The following is a 17,537-nucleotide window of genomic DNA, read 5'->3' on the forward strand; positions in this document are numbered from 1 at the left end:
CAAAGGTGTCAGGATCATAATTCGCTGAAGCTTGAGCCAGTAAAGAAGAGACTCTATCAAATTGAGAACATGTACGTCACTGATCTGTAGGATCACCTGCAAAAGAATCTGCTGCATCCTGAGTAGCGCAGACCCATTTTGGAAGTTGAGGAGCTGAAGGAGGATCCTGAGAAGGTGGGGGAGGATTGTCATCCTCGCTGTCATCATCTGAAGAAGAAATATTTTCAGCAGTAGAAGGGATAGAGAGAGGTGACACATTTGCCGAACTAGGCTCGTAGGCCAATATATTTTTAGCAAACTTTACATCTCTTCTAATGATAACATTTTTGGATTTAGGTGAAAGAAGTCTGTATCCTTTGACATCTTCAGAATATCCAACAAAAATACATTTTTCACTCTTAAGTTCTAAGGCTTTATGTTTCTCATCTGGAATATGGGCCCATGCTTCACTTCCAAAAACACGAAAGTGACTTACATCTGGTTTAATTGAGCTCCATACTTCTTTTGGAGTGATATTCTTTAAAACCTTGGTAGGAGTGCGATTTACTATGTAATTTTCACAATTAATTGCTTCTGCCCAAAAATTAAGACTAAGTCCTTTAGATTGAAGCACACAATTAGCCATTTCCTTTAAGGTGTGATTCTTCCTTTCAGCTGTTGATTTGGGGTAGCATCGGATGTGCTCTAGCCACGAAAATTGGTGGAGAGGCTAAAGCACATGAGATCTCCAATACTCATAAATGGTTTGGGTAGATGCTAAACAGTTTGGGAGATATTAAAATAATTAATATTTTTAATGGAGCCTCTAAATCTAAACTTAGGGAAAATAAAATATTAATGTGAATTAATATAAAATTGTGTTAGAAGGGTTTAAAAATCATTGATCAAGCCAGAACTAATCTTAGCCGTTGATTAGGGACTTAATCTCGGCCGTTGATTCGTCAATGAGAAAAGTATATAAGGAGGCTTGAGGGTCACTTGGAGAACACATCAGAGTGATCAATCATTCTATTCTCTAGAGCGGGGTTTTGCTAAGAGAGATAGAACCAATGATCAGCAACAAGGGGCAGTGAATACAAAAGCAAAGAGGCAGAGAAGGTGCCAGGAGAATCAGACAGAAGCCGAGAGAGAGGGATGTAGAGCCAGCTAGAGGCCAAGCAGAGCCAGCTATAGCCCACGCAGAGGCAGCTAGGAGCTGCATAGTGCCTCAGAGAGATAGCGTGGGTGATGCAGAGGCTCTAGAGGTTGACGTAGTGCCTCCAGAGGTTGACGCAGGGGTTATTGGGTTGACGCAGGGCCAGGAAGGGCTGATGCAGTCCCTAGAGGGAGTTGTCAGAGTGTTCATCTGGGGTTTTAGCTCGAATATCTGCTTCCGAGTAGAGAGGTACTACTGCCGAGATTCTTCTCTGTTGGGTGAGCTGGTTTTGGCACCCAAATTGTATTCATAGATTGCATAATAATAAAACCCGTTTTCCCGCATTGGGTTTTTCCAGGGACATTGGTCCAAAAACAACACTGCCACTTGTGTGCTTGTTTTGTTTCCTTTAGTTGATGATCTGTAATGTGTTGAGCATGTACTTGTATTTATTTCCAATATTATCATGGTAAAAACTTTTTAATTAACAGAACAAGTAGGTAGGAATAAATCAGCAAAGTACATGAAGGGTTTCTAACAGTTAGACTTAGAAATTCCAACATCAACTACACCATTTTGTTGTGGAGTATATGGAACAATATGTTGCATTTGGATTCCATGCTCAGTGCAAAAGTTGATGAATTTGTTGTTAACATATTCTCCACCATTATCAGATCTTAGCTTAAGAATTTGATGTCCAGATTGTTTCTCGACAAAGGCCTTAAATGCCAAGAACATGTTAAATACGTCACTCTTGAGTTTTAAGAAGTATACCCAAATGCATCTGGAGAAATCATCAATGAAAGTTAAGAAATATTTGTAGCTAGAGAATGAAACAACTGGAAGTGGACCACATAAATCACTATGCACAAGCTGTAAAGGGGCTGAGGTGTGCCAAGAGGCATGTTTTTCAAAACTACCCCGATGATGTTTTCTGAGTACACATCTAGAACAAACATCTCTGCAAGATACCATAGGAAGAACTGTCACCATATTTTCTTTACATAGATTTTGAAGGGAACGATAGTTTTAGTGACCAAATCGCTCATTCCAAAGTTTGCTCACTTCATCATTATGAGCAGCGAATACCGAGGGAAGAGTTGATGACCCAAAGTTGTTAAATTTATACAACCTTGTAGAATCATCATGTTAAAATTGGCAACCAGGGCAAAACTTCATGTGGGTCATCTTATTCATGGCTGATAATATTTTTATTAGATTCCTCTCGTCAAGAGGTGTAGGATTGATATAAATATCATCCGATTCCGATAAGTATTCATGGAGATATGAATTTATTTTGATTATGGAATTATTATCAAGCCGACCTACAACTCATGTAGGCTCAGAAGCCCAACAGTCGCATCTATTCACCCATCAACGTTGTCTATAAATATAAGAGGACTTTTCTTCATTTGAACTCACTCATCTCATCACATCTCTCTCTCTCTCTACTACGCAGAAATGAGTCTCTTCTCTACTGCGCTGAAATGGGTCTCTCTCTCACACATTGGAAGCCAGACACTGTTGAATTTGAAGCTGCAACTGCAGAAGTAAAGATTGACTTGCGTGGCCTAGAAGATCTCCTCTTTGGAACTGCGCTGTAGGTTCATCTGAACCTTCTCTGAAAGCCGCAACTTCTGGTGGTGGAATGAAGTCAATCCGATGAACGGTTTGCAAGATATCGACTGCCCTAGTTTGAAGCCGGAAACTGCTGAAACTGAAGCTGCAACTACAGAAGTAAAGATTGACTTGCGTGGCCTAGAAGATCTCCTCTTTGGAACTGCGCTGTAGGTTCATCTGAACCTCCTCTGAAAGTCGCAACTTTTGGTGGTGGAATGAAGTCAATTCGACGAACGGTTTGCAAGATATCGTCTGCCCTAGTTTGATAATGAAGCCGCTAATGTTGATGCTGTTGATCTAGGGTTTGCTACTACTGATATGAATAAGATTTATTGTACTATTTCTCTCTACTGAATTATTGAAGATAAAAGAAGATTTGATCAAAGGGTTTCCCCACACATTGTGGGGTTTGTCCCTGGCTAGCCGCCACATCTTGTGTCTCTTGTCTTGGCTTGTTTTCTGTCGATCGTTTAATGTTCTATCTGCACTTTACTTTATGTACGTGTGATTGCTAATCTTTGGAATATAATAAGGAAAAGAAGTAAACTGTTATAAGCATAGAACATACCATAACTTAACACATCAACAATTCCAGTAGCTAAAATCTGTCTAGGATATCTAAGGTCCTTAATTACAATATCATGAGGTGAAAATTCAACGGTTTTACCTTCACTTGAATGAGTTATTTGATATAAAAATAGAAGGTTGCAGGATAAAGTAAGAACATATAATACATCATTAAATTGACCATTGTCTAGATGAATAGTTCCAGTCCCTACAACACTAAGAGATCTATCATCACCAACATATATATATTTTTGGTGTTACAATCATTTAAAGAAGAAAACATGGCTTTGTTTTTGGCAATGTGATAAGAAGCTCTAGAATCAATGTGCTGTTGATTTGGGGTAGCATCGGATGTGATCTAGCCATGAAAATTGGTGGAAAGGCTAATCTAACTGGTTTGAGAGATATTAAATAATTAATATTTTTAATGGAGTTCATAAGTCTAAACTTAGGAAAAATAAAATATTAATGGGTATTAATATAAAACTAGGTTAGAAGGTTCCAAAAGTCATGGATCAAGCCAAATCGAATCTTAGCTGTTGATTAGAGATTTAATATCGGTCGTTGATGGAACGATGAGAAAAGTATAAGAGGAGGCTTGAGGGTCTGTTGAAGAACACACCAGAGTGATCGGTCATTCATTTTGCTAGAGTGGGATTGCTAAAAAAAAGTGAATCAGTGATCATCAACGAGGGGCAGTGAATACATTGCAGAGAGGCAGAGTTGGTACTAGAGAGATAGCGCAGATCTCGAAGAGGTTGACGCAAAGGCAACTGGGTACTACGCAGAGGCAGCCAGGAGCTGTGCAGAGCCAGGAGAGGCTAGTGTGTGAGACGCAGAGGGTCTAAGGGCTGATGCAGAAGCTTCAGAAGTTGTGCAGAGGCTAGCAAAGATGACATAGGGCCAAGAGGCAGTGCTGGGAGGATTTTCATATGGCAGACTAGGTGTTGGTGATCCGGATAGGGTGACACAGTCCCTATCAGAGTGACTCAGAGCAGTGGAAGTTGCAGTTTTTGCTGTGGAATCGTTCAGCTGGTCATTAATCAGCGGAAATATCTGTCTCCAAGGATAGGTACTACTGCCGAGGGCATTCTCTCTTGGGTGAGCTATTTCTGGCACCCTAGTTGTATTATGAAAATTGCATAATAATAAAACCCTCTGAATAGTTGCACCAGTTTTCCCGCATTGGGTTTTTCTAGGGACATTGGTCTAGAAATAATGGTGTCACTTGTGTGCTTTTTTTTTTCAGTTGATGATCTGTAGATGTTGATACTGTACTTGTGTTTATTTTCAGTATTTACATGGTAAATAACTTGTTAAGTAATTAAGCAAGTAGGAAGAAATAAACCAGATAGTACAGGAAGAATTTCTAACGGGTTAAACTTAGAAATGCCAACATAAGCCATTCATGAGAATGAGAAGAAGAAGATACATTTAGTGCATAACCAGACCGAGATGCTTGACAACCACATGTAGAAAGTGCTATTTCTGAAGATGAAGTTGAAGTTGAAGACTGCTCCAAATGAATGTTATGCTTCTTCATTGCTGCTTCAAAGGCATCCATCTTCTTAAAGCATTTGGATTCTAGGTGGCCATCTCGATTACAAAAGTTGCAATGTGTATGAGTCTTCTTCCCTTTGTTTTTATTTGCCTTATCATTTCGCTGAATTGATTTTTCATTTTGAGACTGTAAGTGCTTAGGACCCTTGATTGGTTTAGGACCATTCTTTTTAGGATGTTGCTTCTTAGGATTCTTTGAACTTGGTCGCTGTTGGGTGGCTAAGATTTTCTTAGAAGAGTTTGTAAGATTAAGAAGACCAAGATGTAAGAGTTTTTCTTGTTCTCTTATTAAATAATCACAAAAGACATCAAAAGAAGGGGACTTGTAGGCTTGTCTTTGAGAAATAAAGACTTCTCTAGTAGAATGGAAGGTGGAAACAAACACAGAGTAGGCTGGTGCTAACTTTGTAAGAATGGAATAGATAAGGCTACCATCTTCTTTCTTAACCTTAACACCTTCCAAGAGAAGTCTAAGGGTCTTGAACTTGGACAAAAAATCTTCAATGGAAGAAAAATTATTGGGATCCAACGTAAGCAATTCATTTTCGAGTTGTTGGGATCTAATCTCATTTTTAATTCCAAAAACTTTATTGAGCTGTTTCATTGCTTCATCAGGGGTATCAAGTTCTGTGATATGGAATCTAAGGTCTGGAGAAATAGACATCCCTATCAACCCACATGCTTGATCTTGCCTATTTTCCCATTTGGCTGCCTTATCTTCATCTTTAGGTTTAGATTCTTGGCCTGAGGCTATTCTATAAAGACCTTTACTTCTAAATAAATCCATAATGTATGATAACCATTGGAAGTAGTTGGTGTTGTCAAGAATAACTTGGCATGGACTTTTCATTTTAAGAGAAACTGAAGCTGTAGATGCTGAAACTAAGTGTTCCGATGGAAATATCACGAAAAATTAGGCTGATTAAAAAAAACGACTCTGAAAACGGCTTCCAGATGAAGTAGTTATGGCTTTTTGAAAAAAAGTTGTTGAAGATGCCGACGAAGTACGTGAATGTGCGGAAGTGAATGATAATGTTATATTTAAAAAAAAATCCCCCCTTTCCAAACTTAATCTAATTAGGTCACTTTAAAAAAAATATGTGACCCACTTTTATAGATAAGTGAAAGTCACTTTTACAATGGCACTTTATGAGCTACCCACTAAATTGTAACTTAAATAAAAGATAAAGAGACTTTAGAATTATAAGTGACTCACTTTTTATAATGGGTGAGAACACTTTTACATAAAATAACTTTGAAACATAAGTTATATGTGCTTTTTGAAAAGGTAACTCAACAAAAAGAAAGACTTGAACCCAAAATCTCTATTCTCACAAAGTAACTTTGGACCAAGTGAGCTAGTTTAAAAGGTTAGTAATTTTTGGAAAAGAGGAAGGGTTTTTTTTTTAAAGCTTTTAGTCGCTGAAGCTTTGGAGTGTGTGCTTACTTGAAAAGACCCTTTTTGCTTACAAAACAGAAAACCACACAACCCAACACGGACATGCAAAAAAACCAAACTTTATGGCTTGAAGTTAGCTTTCACTGTAAACTAAATATTTTCCTCAATGTTTTTTGATTTTCCAAGATCACACTAAGGTGCGGCAAAAAAGAGCATACGCATGAGAAAAATTCTTCCTTTCTACTTCTAATTTGCCCAGTTCGCACAGAGTCGCGAGGCCAAGAGCATACGCATAAATGAAAGGTATAGATCCGGTAATAATAAACAAAGAGTTAAATAAACCGAAATAAACAGAGAGATGAATAACTAAAATTACAAATAAAGACTGTCTACCTCCAGATCTTAAAAATGATGCAGCTAGGGCTACCAGAAACCTTTTCGCGTGAAATGAAAGGGGTTCCTCACTAGAACAGATGCTCCTAACACAATAGAACAGTCCTCTCGGCCTGAAAGCAGTCAGAAACAATAGATTTAGGAAACGACAGTCGAATGCAGTTGTACGGCTTCGGATTTGGATCACCAATGGATGCGGCCCTCAAATAGCTCTCATACCATGTAGGAATTTACAGGGTAAGTTCCTAAGATAGAACACTAAAGAACACCGCTCACAAACAGATCACAGATCAATACAACAGTATTCTTGACGTGGTTAAAACCCTCAAAGAGGGAAACAGTGCACGACCTGAGCCAATGCGACCACTTCAAGCAATTTATTAATAAAAGAAAAAAAAATTACATAAACTTCTCTCATGAATAGTCACCCTACAAATGACCCTCCATGCTCTTTAAATAGAGATCATGGACCAATCAGGTGTTAAGTTACAGATCAAGTGTCGGTAATACTGCGGAGAGAATGAACCGTCGGATCACTTCATGTCGAGAACATATCGTGACCGTCAGATTGTAAGTTACAAAAGTACATAGGTACCTAACTCTACACTAGACCAAGTTATACTTAACTATTTCCTATGTGTCAGAATATCCTAACAACTGCTGCTGGTCAATGTTGGTCAAACCAATAAAAAATCAGAAGTCAACATTGGTCAATGACTTGAAGTCAATCTCAGCTCTATTGTCAAAACTCAGCTTGCGGTCAACTAGCACGTTCAATTGGTGAAACCATAGTCAAACTCGCATGTGCAGTTGGTCAAACTGCGATCAAAACTCAATCAAACTTTGCGGTTAGATTTTTCACACGTTTGACTGTAAAGATGCTAGTCAAACTTTTTCAATGCTAGTCAAGAGTCAATTCGGTCTCACACATGCGGTACTTCAAGAGAGAGAGAAATGATGGTGAGAGATATAAGATGCTCCTTAGCAATAGATTTCTCCTTAGCTAAATTTCCCCTCCACTAATAAAGATTGAATGAGCTTGCTATGTTAATGATTTGTCTCCTCACATGCTTGTCTATTTATATAGAGCTCTAATGTTGAGTGGAGACCCAATAGGTGGCTCCTCATCACAAGAAACCCCATTACTTATGGAGCCTACTTTACAACTCAACATTAAACTAGAATTGTTTATTCCACTAATGGGTTAAAAAACCCCATTAGATAAACAAATCAAACCTTCTCTATTAAATAAACAAATCAAACCTGCGCTACTAAAAAGAGATCACTCCATCCTAGAGCAAGCGATGTGAGCATCGTGGTCCAATCTCCCCTAGTCAAATTAGCATGGCCCTGTGGGAGAAAGACTGCCCTTGGGCCATTCACCCCTAGCCAAATCAACATGGCCTATGGGTGAATGTATCGTTCTCCCCTAGTCAAATCAACATGAACCCATGGGAGAATATTTGCCCGATGCTGCAAAAACATCAACAAGGGATGCAAAGGAGGGTGTGGAGGCTCCTCGCAGGGCTTTCAGGGAGAGTAAACCACCTACTATATTTTCCAGTGATTTGGCCTTGATGAGTAGCGTTAGTGATCTCGAGACTTCTAAATTTGAGGAGGCAATAGATCAACAAGTCTAGAGGGATGCTTGTTGGAAAATCAAGGATATTGTAGATTAAGGTTGATTCTCCTTTCTTGATAATTACTTGTGAGATTTGTTCGTCTTTTATTTCTTTATTATTTATTCTTCCTCAAGCAATTACCAAAACCTAAAAGGCATGAAGATCACAAGAACACAAAGAACATGAGATATAGGCTCTAAGCCAAGGCAAAACCCCACAATTGGGGAAAATCCGAACAATCCTCCTCTTATAGAATCAGATCAAAGTGATACATCAAGACCCAAGACCAAGAAAAATACCTCCACAAGTGCCCCAAGTCAGCCCTTCATCCTTTGTCATGATTTGTCTTCAATAAGATAGCTAATCTGTCACAAGATGCCTTGTCCCACAGTGATCTTTCATCCTTCCTGTAGCTTGTATTTTACAGACTTTGTAGTGCTCCTTTAACTCGCAGATCAATCATTAAGGTCCTTCATCAACTCGCATATCATAGCCATTACAGTCCTTCATCAACTTGCATATATGCCTTCAATCTTATCACAAGACTTCCACAAATTTCACTTGCCAAAATGAATGAGAACACGTGCCAATATATAGCTGTCTGCCTATATGAAGGGTCACATCCTTTGGGTAGGTCGACTTGTCCATTTGGAGGGTCAACTTTGCCTTGTGGAGGACTATTTGACTCTCTTTGACTTAACAAAAAAAAATTCTTTCTCTTTCTTTACAAAGAGTCCAAATGGACTTTGACTCAATTTCAAATCTGACTCAACAAATCCTAGAAGCATGAAGAACATGCTTGACTAGTAATAATTTTCTTTTTCTTCTTATTACATGAAATACAAATGATATACGTATAAAGATTATGAACACCGAACCTAGTTATTTTTACAACAATACCATTGTAAAATATATCTCCATCACGAGGAATGATGTGTGGAACATAGTGTCAAGGCCCGAGGGGAAGTCAATGGTCATTTCTCGATGGATCTGCAAGTTCAAGCATGCAAGAGGGGAAGTCAATGGTCATTTCTCGATGGATCTGCAAGTTCAAGCATGCAACAAATGACAACTTTGAGAAGCACAAAGTGAGGTTTTTGGCGAGAGGGTTCTTCTAGAAGGAGAGAGAGGGCTATGAGGAGACATTTGCTCCTATTGTCATGCATGCATCTATTAGGGCAACTATTTTCATTGCTTCAAAGATGGAGTGTAGGATGTTGCCTTCCTCAATGGGCTAATTGAAGAAGAGGTGTATATTGCGCAGCCTTAGGGTTTTTAGGTGCATGGGAGGGAGTCCCATGTATGTAAATTGAAAGTCCCTTTATGGGCTAAAGCAGGCTCCACACACATGGTATGTCAGGATTCATGGATATCTTCTTAGTTTGGGGTTCACTAAGAGTAAGGCAAACTCAAACTTGTACTATGTACTTGTTGAGGGTGAGCCGCTTATCTTTGTGGTGTGTGTTGTTGATCTCTTCTTGACAGGATCAGAGAGATGCACAAGGAGCACCTTGCTTTTGAGTTTGAAATGATGGACATGTCAGAAAATCAGAAAGGCAACAAGATTTTCTTATTCTTGATAATTACTTGTCATGTTTCTTATTATTACGATTTTTATATCTTCTTTCTTTTAGTTCATCAAGCAATTACCAAAGCAACAACACATAAAACAATAGACACCAGACATAGTCACTATGCGAGGGCAAAACCCTTGTCGAGGGGAAAACCCAGTCAAGAATTCTTTCTTTCAATAGTATTCTTTGAGTTTCTTCACCCTAGACCAAGACTAGAGCTTCCTTCCACACCAAGTCAGTGTCCCAGAATTTCGACCCCTTTTGAGCAACTTTGACTAGGTAGTAACTTCCAACAACTAGCAGTTTCTGGCAACAGAGAAACTTGGAAGATTTCGATCTCCCAATCTAGGACACGAGACAGAGAGAGAGGCACCAAAATTTCGATTTTTCCTTTCTCCTTAGACTTCCCCAAACTCACACTTCCTTCGGCTTCCCGACAATAGACTTCACACTTTTCCCAGCTACAAGTCGCCCCTCCTGAAAAAAGTTCGTTCCCTCCCATTAGTGGATTTTTGAGGTCTAAAATGGGCCTCCTATGGAAATTATAAAATAATAGTGGAAATAATAAAATAACATTAGATTACATCATCAAATTTTAGAGGGAAAAAAGAAAAAAGACTATTTTTTCAACTTGTATTTTCAACTTATCTTCCTATGAGTTTACTCAGATTTCGAGCGGAAGCACTCATTGGATGCATAATTTGATTCCTCATCCAAGGAGTACCCATGTTTCATTCTTTCAATGGCCCTGCTACACGAAAAATGAGAAATACATGAAAAACGTTATTGCAATCACATTTTTCCATATATTTCTCATTTTTCATGTGGCAGGGTCCATCGAAAGTATGCAACATGGGTACTTTTTGGATGAGGAATTAAATTTTGCATCCAACGACTACTCCCGCTTGAAATTTGAGTAAAATCTGAGGTAGATAAGTTGAAAATACGAGTTGAAAAAGTAGCTTTATTATTTTATTATTTTTTAATCTTTCTACTTTTTTACTCCAAAAATGGTGAATCATCTCCCATGGTTGACACCATCATCTTGAATACTATTGGTTCTTATAAAGTTTATTTTGTTTTCAGATTTCAAGATTTAGGGGATTGCAATGTTTCCAATTGATTCTGTCATGCTTAAGGATATGAGATTAGCATTTGATCAAGAACATGAAGCCCTTTAAGTACCTTGATGTTGGTGTTATTGATTGAACTTCGTTGATGTTGGTAGTATTGCTTGTTGAACTCCTCTATCATGGCCTTAACTAAAATGTACCCTTCACTCAAAGGAAAATAATTGGTTATGCATTAAGCTTTTTCTACCATATTATAAGGTTGAGGCGATGAACTCTTCATTCAAACCAAAATCATTGGTTAGGCATGTTAAACTTTTTCAATTTCCACCTTATTATAAGGTTGAGCAATCCAAGTCTGAGGACTTTGAGTTAGATGATGTTTATGTAGCTCTTGTTGATGATCCCATTTCTAATAGTGTTGAATCAATGATGAGTTTCATAAGTGATTATGTCCATCAATGATTTGTAGTTTTGATGTCTAGTTTTGCTGTGACTACTACTATTGAGGTTGCAGAGGGGTCCTTTGACTCTAAGCCAGATGGTGTTTATGTAGCTCATGTTGATGATCCCATGTCTACTAGAGGATTGATGTTATATCGTTTAATCAATGTTTTTATGCTTTTTATAATTAATTTATCATTCAACAGACTTCTGCTGACATATATGCATCAAAATATATAAAAATATATGTTATATAAAATTCGCTCCCTACTTCTGCTTCCAAGCAACTTTGGGCTGTATGATTTCCATAGAGGCCATGAGCAAGGAGAGAGGGCTGAGAGCACTCCAAGGAGGCCAAGTTTGTCTTGGGGCTGATTCTAGTTCAACAGCTGAGCTTCTGAGCAGCCATTATTTCCAGGGGTTCGAGTTACAGGTTCCCCTTCAGTTGTTGTTTCTGTGTAATTTTATGTGGGTCAGAACCCAATATTTTCCAGATTTAATATAAGTGAAAGAAAAACAATTTGGGTCAAATTTCTGTTATTGTGGCTGATTTTCTTATGAATTTTCCACTACATTTTATTTGTGAAGTTAAGAAATACCAGAGTATTTATTTTCAGCGGTTCGGAAGTTTATTTGTGTAATAAAATAAATTTTTGGGTATAAATAATTGTTGGGCAAAATAAATCGTCTGGTATTTAAATCAACAAATTTTGAAGTAAAGCAAATGGATGTGAAGATAGTGTCCCTACATGGGAATCTAGAAGAAGAAATCTACATAAAACAGCTATAAGGTTTTGTTGTTAAAGGAAAGAAATCGCTGGTGTGCAGGCTCAAAAAGTCCCTATATGGATTAAAGCAATCACCAAGGGCGTGGTATGAAAAATTTGATACTTATATATTGGGACTTTGCTTCACAAAGAACAAAACAGATTATTGTGTATATTTCAAATTAGTTGGTGATCATTTTATTTATTTGGTCTTGTATTTATGAATGATATCTTGTTGATTAAAAATGATAGAGAAATCATCTGGGAAGTGAAAACTAAATGGTCCTCCAAATTTGACATAAAAGGATCTTGGTACTGCAAATTTCTTTTTGGGCATAGAAATTAGAAGATACCTAACAAACAAAAACATTTGATGGATCGGACAAAGTAACATTTGGTAAATCAGAGAAAGTATGTCGAGACAATATTGCAGAGGCTTAATATGCAGGAATGAAAACCGGTAAAGGTGTATATTCTTGTAGGTATAAAGATATTAACTTTGTACTATATGTTTGAAGTTTGATTATGTTTTAACTTTGTGAATTTAATTTAGGGATTATACTTATTTGACATTATGGACATATAGACTCTTTTAAATTTTGAAGCTAAAGAATATGTTCTGCCTCTGATTATATCATGATTAAGCTATTCATATATGTTTTATATTTATTAATCATTAGTATTGATTTCTTATATGAAAATATATAGCCGGAACCCGTTGCATAAAATTCATTAATTGTTGTCAAAGCAGAACAGTGTGACTTAGATAAGACTTTTTTTCACCCCCAATTTCAGCACAAATCTCTAGAAATGGAGAAAATATTATTTGTGTGTAACCTATTGACCACATTTTGATTTTTCTGTGCACAATAAACTTATATGGATTGTCAAATCTTTATTAGCACATGAAGGGTATTCAAACTTGATTGAAAGTGCAAGTATATGTCTTTGTTAACACATGAAGGGCATTCAAACTTTATTGAAACTGCAAGTATATGTTTTGAGTTAAAATCCAGTCCGTTTAGCAATTCTCTTTTATTTTAATGTTTTTCTTTGTTTTGTTCTGTAGGAACGGTCTCGTGTACCAGAGGCTGTCATAAAGGAAATAGAAAAGTTGAACAGTCTCGATGTCAAGCTATATGAACATGCCCTTAAAATATACTCTAAACAACGGGCAGCTTGGCTTCAACAGCAGATTTCTATTCCACGGGAATCCAGTTTACAGGTAGATAAACGTGGCAACTCAAATGATAGTTTTAGATAAATGCGGGTCTGCAACGCTGCATACTGGCATTGATCTCTTCGATTGGAAGTTCGTTGAGTTTCACAAGTCACCTAGTAGAGATATATATACAGACCATTATAAAACGATGTGAAATTTTCAATTAGTTGTATTGCATTATCTGCTTATAGATGTACTTGGCTTTCGATCCAAAATAAATTTTCTTTTATTCTTTTCAAGTATGTAACTCGAAGCCCTGTTCATGTCTGGATTTTTCCAGAAAACTCTCTTTTCCAGAAAATTTTGCCTATAATTCTCTTTCCATAAACTATCATCCGTAAAAGCTATATTTTCACTGAAAATATCACATTTTTCGACATTATTTGCGGAGCTTCTCTTCTGCTTGTTGACCCATTTTTTGTTTTTGTTTTTTCTCTTCTAAATTCTCCTTATCCGGGGTTTATCGTTTTTCACCTTCATGTGTATTTACAGGTAATGGAGGATACTTTTTACAACAGGGCATCAAGGTTCCTATCAGTCAGTGGTTTTTTGGCATTTATCACAGTTGTGCCACTTGTTTATTTAATTTATAAACTAGCGGCAAAGGGAAGGACATCGAAACTTAAAATTTGAGATGTCATATATGATATTTCCTCATTAATGTATTTTATTTATCATCATTTTTGTCACACTCGTGACGCTGTAAAATGAACAAGTTTTTCCTCTGTAAATTACAGTTTTTCATGGGGAGAGGCATCGGGTAAGCCTATCTTTCCTATGAAGAGTCATACAGAGACCTGCTCTCGGTAGCATATATGTACATTATATTTCCAGAGGAAAATGTTGAAATTTTTCTCATGACAGTAGCACTGATCAAAACATTTAGAGTTTACTCTCTGTATTTATAATTGGCATGGCTGAGAGGTGAGATGTGATCGTGCAGGTCTCTTAGATCGATATATCCATTTTTAAATTTAGCAGTTTGCATATGTGGTCAAAGATAACTGGCATGTATGAGAGACGATTGTGCAGGCCTCTTAGATCGATATATCCATATTTAATCTACTAATTTGTATGTGGTCAAAGATGCTCTAATTTGTAGAAATATAAGATGGTTAAAACGGGAATATTTCTTCGTTTGTTAAGAACTTGAGTCCCTAATACTGATATGTACCAAGATACCCAAAATAGCACAATAAGCATCAATTATGCCGATGATGAATTGCACTTGTAAGTCTTGATATGTAGGATAATACTCTTAACAAGTTCTTAGAGATAAGAATGTCAAAGAATCATATACGATTGTGCACGTGGAAGATTAATAGAATCTGCTCCTCGAGTGTACTCAGACAATTTTTGTTAAATTGGCAACTAGGGCCAAACTCCATGTGGGTCAGCTTATTTATGGCAGCTGATATTTTTATTGGATCCTTCTCGTCGAGAGGTGTAGGATTGATCCAAAGATCATCCGATTCCGATAAGTATTTATGGAGATATGAATTTATTTTGTTTATGTAATTATTATCAAGCCGACCAGCACATATGTAGGCTCTAGAAGCCCAACCGACGTGTCTATTCAACTTCTACATTTTTAGTATAAATTGGTGAGGATATGAAGTCATTTTGGACATGTATTCTTGAGGTGATCTCCTCTCCACGTCTGGGTTTTTGGAAGGAGAGAACCAAAAGATACACTTGCCCAAGGTTGATGCCCTAACCGCAGGAAGCCGCAGGCATATGAGGATGAGCAGCAGACAGAGTTGGATACGAGGCACGCAGGCCCTAATCTATAATGAATCCGACAGCACAACTCTTATACGCACAACGATGAATGTTGAACGTTGGCAATGGAAGCAACTACGCACAGCAAATGAACTCTATACGTTGTCATCTTCTGTATGCTCAACAATTACTAATACACAGTTCTTGTAAATACGTATACGATGTTGTTCTTGAACCATATGCAGGAAAGAGGTAGTCAAACCACATGCCGCAGTCATAACCGTAGTCATGAGGAGGTGAAACTGCAGCTAAGGCGTGGAGCTGCTGTCTCAAAAAGGGGAACAAAGATCAGCCATAGTAAGCCGCAGTCTATAGGGGTTAAGAAGCTACAGATCTGTGGGCCGAGAGCCAAGGCATATGAAGCAAAGCCGCAGACAGGTATATATGAACCACGTTGTTTATGAATAAATATCATACATTGTAATGAAGGCAATATATAACGCACAACATTACGCTGTCCATACACTATAATGAAGGCAATACGCACAACATTACGTTGTCCATGGAAACCTTTATACACAATTAATGAAACCACAGTAAGACCCTATGTGCAGTCATGGAGACAATGATACGAACTCAAATACTTTTTGATGTTTTGAAGAGCAGTTATAGGTATACGCAGTTAAGGAGAGACGAACTTCTCATATCCGCAAACAGAAGAAGATTCACATTAGGGCTTGACTGCACCTCGATTGGGCATTAGGTGCAGTCATGGCAAAATCTCAAGTACATGATCTAATTCGATGAGGACGCAACATTAACTAAGGTCTGGTGTAGGTTCCATTCTCAACATACCTATAGGTGCAGTCTAGATGAATCTCAGATCTCATACTTTGTAGATCATGGATGGATGAAGGAGAAAGGACTGTGGATAAGGTTACAACATTAGCATGAAGTCTGTGCTATTAATCTCGGCATATACATAAGTGTTTTTGTGCCCTTACTATCCTCACTGTCTGGGTCTAATTGAGATCATAGTAATCCTGTAGTTGCTATCTCAGTCTTAGCATTGATGTGATCATGTTGGAGAGTATTTAAGTGATGACTGTGTTTACTACACTCTAAGCATAATCTACAGTGATAAAATGGCTTACCTGTAGCAGCCCTATCACAATGAACAACAGTGATAGAATGCCATCTGTCAAGGCAGCAACATGATGATGATGCACATTAGTATGGGCAGCATGATGATGAATGATGATCATGGACATGAAGGGTAGCATGATGATGGATAAGATCATGGACATGAGCAACGTGATTAGTGAAGTATGGTGCAGTATGAGTGGTACAGCAAGAACCAGATGCAGCACGATGATAGGTGAAGGAGTCACCTTGGAGAATCAGTTGAAGCAGAATGTCTTCAACTGATCTCATTGTTATAGAAGATGATCTATGCTTAGATCTAGACAAGTCAAAGTGTTGACTTCTGTTGTAATTGTACTCTCTCTCTCTCTCTCTTTCTCTGCTGAACTTTGAAGATAAAAGAAGATTTGATCAAAGGGTTTCCCCACACATTGTGGGGTTTGTCCCTGGCTCGCGCCATATCTTGTGTCCTCTTGCCTTGGCTTGTCTTCTACGATTTATATTGATGTTCTATCTGCAGTTTATCTTAATGTTGATGTGATTGCTAACGGTGAAAATTTAAATAAATTGCTCTAGCATAGAATATACCTAAACTTAACATGGTATCAGAGCTGAGGTGAAGACAATGCCCAAGAAAGAGTGAAAGAGCAATCACCGAAGACAGTTGGGACAAGACAGAAGGATCAATGGGTTCCTCATAATTCACCTAGGGTGAAGTCAAAGCAGAGAATGTTATCAGAATGGTGCAACGGAAGATTATGATGGTCCATCTTAAGATCACTTCATCGGGAAGTTTAGATCTAAGGGTGGAAGGAAAGGCGGATGCCTTGTTGAAATAAGTTCAGCCGTTATGAGGAGGAGTGTTCAAATGGCAGAGACACATCTCTTGATGAAGATAACAATCATTCTTGGGACATCTTCAATAATCAAAAGAATGACTGGCAATACAGGTCATCAAGGAAATGGTCGACTCTTCCAGGAAAGCAAGGAACCCCAAAATCTCTTTTATGTACCTGATCGAACTTGATGTCCATCTCGGAAATGGGAGTCAAAGGTTACAGGGTGGCACTTATCGGTGGAAAGGTACGTGTTTGAAAATAGATCTTTCAAAGATGTTTTTGAGTTCAGGGTTGTATCAAGTTGCAAGAAGTCCACTAGGGACCATGTCCATTGACTCAGCACCGGAGGTCTGTGAGTCAGATGGTGACTAGGATGTCTGAACTCAAAAAGAAGCATGAAGGTACATGTCTGAAATGTACCAAAGGAAAATATTATAAGGGGACCATTCCCCTCATGCAG

General features: G+C 37.9%; 1 pseudogene across 1 annotated transcript in view; it reads left to right on the plus strand.

Annotated features, from left to right (window-relative positions):
- The window catches only part of LOC149225161 (protein-tyrosine sulfotransferase-like), a 300,574-nt pseudogene extending 286,309 nt beyond the window's left edge, over positions 1–14,265 (plus strand). Inside the window, exons 13-14 of the transcript XR_016248251.1 lie at positions 13,221–13,376; positions 13,866–14,265. The product of XR_016248251.1 is annotated as a protein-tyrosine sulfotransferase-like (transcript). The remainder of the gene's footprint in view (positions 1–13,220; positions 13,377–13,865) is intronic.
- Positions 14,266–17,537: the final 3,272 nt, after the last annotated feature.

This window comes from Pinus tabuliformis, chromosome J (genome assembly GCF_031772625.1).
Source record: "Pinus tabuliformis cultivar Carrire ecotype Pingquan chromosome J, CPIR1, whole genome shotgun sequence".
NCBI classification, from domain to species: domain Eukaryota; kingdom Viridiplantae; phylum Streptophyta; class Pinopsida; order Pinales; family Pinaceae; genus Pinus; species Pinus tabuliformis.